This window comes from Mustela putorius, unplaced genomic scaffold, assembly GCF_011764305.1.
Source record: "Mustela putorius furo isolate JIRA1106 unplaced genomic scaffold, ASM1176430v1.1 tig00000731_pilon_pilon_pilon, whole genome shotgun sequence".
In the NCBI taxonomy this organism is placed as follows: Eukaryota; Metazoa; Chordata; class Mammalia; order Carnivora; family Mustelidae; genus Mustela; species Mustela putorius.
Genome location: NW_025421461.1, coordinates 2805745 through 2809954, shown reverse-complemented (window position 1 = coordinate 2809954; position 4210 = coordinate 2805745). Strand labels below are relative to the sequence as shown.

Below are 4210 nucleotides of genomic sequence, written 5' to 3'. Positions count from 1 at the left end.
AAGAGTGAGGACCGGTAGCCCCAGGGGCCAGTGTGGATGGCGGGGCGGCGTGGGCAGGGCGGCAATCAGAGCGCAGCTTGGGGGGGAACGGTATCACTCTGTGCTGGCCGCGACGCCTCCTACCGGTCGCCAGAAGCAACGTCTGCCTCTCGCAGTCGCCTGCGTAAACCCCGGACTCGCGATGCAAGGCAAAAAGAGCGGGGTTTTTTGCCGGCTGCAAGTACAACAACGGTTGCCTGAGGCCAAATGTCTCCCACGACGGCTTCTCCCAGTCCCCCTTGCTGCGGGGGAGGAAAAAAGGACCTATGACCCCGACGTGACTTGAACACGCAACCTTCTGATCTGGAGTCAGACGCGCTACCATTGCGCCACGAGGTCACAGCGAACGGATGACTCCGCGTCGCTCAAGACCTCGCTCGAGGCACCTAGGCTGAGAGGCGCGGTCCCTCCCCCATCCCCCGCCCCGCCCGGCGCTGGGGTCACACCGAAGGGGAGGGGCGCGAGCAGCTCCGCTCCTTGGCTTCCGGGAAGCTCGAGCGCTGGGGCCGCGGAGCCGGAGTGCCGCGCCGCCGCCCAACCAAGCCCTCCCCGCCCCGCCCCGCCGGAGCCCGGGGCGGCGGGGCCCGACTAGCCCAGCCCGCCTCCCGCTCCGCACACAGGAGCTGCAGCCGCCCCGGCGCGGGGCGGGAGATATCGCGGGGCGTGTCGGGCGCCCCCTCCCCCGCCCCGAGCCGGCACCGGGGGCCCTCGTTGCCCAGGCTGGGAAGACGCCGCTCTTTCATTCTCTGCAAAGCATAAAAGGAAACCTTTTCTTTGACGAGGGTCACCGCAATATCGGGAAGACAGAGTCCTTGAAAACCCCACCCGGCGGAGGTCGCCTGCTCATACATGATCGTGCGCGATGTTTATTTTTGCAGTTTTACGGGCCGAGTCTAATCCCAAGTAAGAGTTTTGATCTTTGAATTGAGGGATGGCACCCATATGGAAAAGGACCCTTACACGTCCACGAAGTATAAAACCGCGTGTGTCCGGCACCCAGATCAAGAAAGTGAACATTACCACATACACCCCTCCTTTCTGGTGGCTTCCAATTCGTTTTTGAGATGCGGTCGTATTGGACACAATACCTCGCTTGTCATAATACTGTGCACATAATTTAGTTAATATTTTTTCCTAGCATGATTTTAAGCGGCTCATTGTCCACCTCGTGGGAGTCTGAAGTCCCTCCTTTTGGACAGTACTTTTTCCTTTTTTTTATTAAGTAAGAAAAGATTATTAAATAAATGAGTAAATAAGCTCTTGAAAATTTTTTTTTTTTTTACGCCATTAATACTATAGAGCACTATCCTGGTCTAAGAACGTGAAGCAACAATTACTTTAATAAATAAAATTCCCCACAAGGGCCTGATGTTCTTCAGGGAAGGAACGATCCAGAATGGGCCTCACTCTTTACAGGAGGCAAAGAGTGAGTGTGTCAAGCTCTCAGTGAAGCCGGTGGTGAAGGGCTCTCTCACCATTCTGATTACTTGGGGACACCTAAGGCCACCAGAGCTTCTATGAATCTTGGGTAGGAGTCTTGTCAAATTTTGTGTTTATGGCCAAGTGTGAGAATAGCTTTGGGGTTAACTGTGAGTCCTGAGACAGCTGCTGGAAGACTGTCAGAGAAGCAGAGACCAGAAGGTTCCATCCCTGTCTTCAGCGGGGGCGGGGGGTGGGGGGTGGTGTCAACTAGCCCAAGATTACTGATTGCCTCTACAAGTATCCAGACAAGAGTCCCTTACTTACTGCTCTTGGTGGCCCAGAGGTGAATTGGACCCTGATTAGGGGAAGGTGTGGCGAGGTAGGGAGTGACAGAAATGTTTCTCAGAGATCTAAGAAGTAACTGAAATGCCAGACTCTGAGGTTTGGATTCTCTTTCCTGGTGATGATGAACTTCCTTCCCTGCTCCCTCTTGAGGATCTCCTGCACTGGCCACATAGCAAAGTCACTGTGAGGAACAGCCAGTGCCTTTCCCACAGAGGTCAAGAGTACAGAATCTACCGGAAGGGATGCTTCACACCCAAGGAAAGACCAGAGACACTCTTGAAAGCCCTGCTCAGATTTTTAGATATACCTGTCATGTCCTGGCCCTTCTCCCCAGATGTGGAACCAAAAGCTAGTTTTTATTTTAAACTACAGTGTAGTAATATCATCAGGTGAAGGGATTAAAGAGATTTGTGCAGGTAGGGTTATAGTGTCCTTTTTAAAAGTAAGATTTGGGCACCTGGGTGGCTCAGTCAGTTAAGCATCTGCTTCTGCTCGGGTCATGATCCCAGAGTCCTGGGATGGAGGCCCACCACTGGCCAAACTTACAGGCTCCCTGATCAGTGAGGAGTTTGATTCTCTCCCTGGCTTGTGCTCTCTCTTGCTCACTCTCGCTCAAACAAATACATAAAATCTTTAAAAATAAATAAAAATAAGAATTGCTTGCCAGGGCCTTACCAAAGTGAAGGGAAGGAGGCAGTCATGCCCATGGGCATAGCTAACGCCTCTTATTTATAATTTTGACACTTTATTCATCTTGGATTTTGGCATTAATTTTTTTAAAGCACTATATATGTTATGCCCCAATAATGGGTCCGTGATTAAAGGAGCGAGACTGATACAAAGTGAAGGTCAAGCAAAGCTTTATTTGGTGCCAAGCATCAAGAATCTGATCAAATGTTTGGGGCCGCACCTCTTCCAACAGAGGGCGACCCTTCTCTGTTTCACAGGCTAGCTTTTAAGGGCAAAGGCCATGCGGTCGGGCCTGGCCACGCACAGGTGATCAATGAGATTGTAACACACACAGGAAATTCCACAGTGATGCTAGGTCACCAATTGAGTTACAATTTACCGTAGTAGACATTTGATTGGGATTGGCGCCAGAAATGGCTCCCAAAGGTTGGGGCCCATACTCCTTAGTAACCAGGGAGACAGTATGCATGCCCCGCACTGATCGGAGACAGTTTCTAAATAGGTCCTTACATATGTGTGTGTGTATATATATATATATATATATATATTTTTTTTTTTTTTTTATCTTGACAACCGAGTTTTTTGGTGCCACCCACACTCCTTGCATCACTCCTTGCATTTTGCGCCCAGGAGAGGGCCTCACTGGCCTCGCCCTCATCCCAGCCCAAGGCTCACTGAAATTCTGGGACTGCCCAGACACCACAAAACACTGCTTCTTTATTTTAGAACTAAACTCATTTAAAACAAACACAGGGGTGCCTGGGTGGCTCAGTGCCTTGAGCCTCTGCCTTCGGCTCAGGTCCTGGGATTGAGGACTCAGGTCCTCAGGTCCTTGGCTCAGGTCCTCAGGATCTCAGGGTCCTGGGATTGAGCACTGCATCTGGTTCTCTGCTCAGCCGGGAGACTGCTTCCCACCCCCTCTCTGCCTGCCTCTCTGCCTACTTGTGATCTCTGTCAAATAAATAATCTTCAAAACACCACCACCACCAATAACAACAAACACACACACACACACACAAACACACACACACAAAACAAGAAAAAATGGAAACAAAAAATCCCCCGTAAAATACGCAAAACTTCAAAACTACATGACAGTCAATGTCCAGTTAAATACCAAAAGAAAAAAAGGTAGTGCCAGCATTGGCGAGGGTGTAGGGAAAACGTAGATCTATGAGAATTCATGCAACACTGGAAAAGAATGTGTGGATTGGTAGCACTGTATGGACTGCGATGTGGCAAATGTTTTTAAAAATCCTTCTGTCCAGGCATTTTCTCTTGCAGAGAATATGTACCAAAGAAACAGTGAAGGATGAATGCACAGCTGTATCTTCAAGGCTGTACTCATCAACACTGTGTAATCAGGAAGCGACGGGCACCATCTTGATGGTTCCATGGTCCAAGCCCAGTGTGGATTTCCAAGGGAGCGAGGCAGGGAAGCCGGCTTTAGTGAATGCATGCCTGTATGAGGGAACATCAGGGACTCTTGAATAAAGAGGTGTGGAAGAGAGAAGTCCAGAAGGAACTGCTGTGGAGAAGGAAGGCTGCTGGTGTTATGCCAAGGGCTGCCTGACCACTGAGAAAAGTGTTAACTTTGGCTTCTCCGTCTCTGCTTAGACCCAGGCAATTGAGCTATCGCTTAGAAAAAGTTTTTCCTTGGCTTTGTTTCCTAAGGACTGAAAATGTTCCAACTCCCCAAAGCCCATCAAAGATG

General features: G+C 50.1%; 1 non-coding gene across 1 annotated transcript; it reads right to left on the bottom strand.

The window, feature by feature from the left end:
• Positions 1-306: 306 nt before the first annotated feature.
• Positions 307-378, bottom strand: TRNAW-CCA. The gene has a single exon. It is a non-coding gene; the product is annotated as a tRNA-Trp (tRNA).
• Positions 379-4210: the final 3832 nt, after the last annotated feature.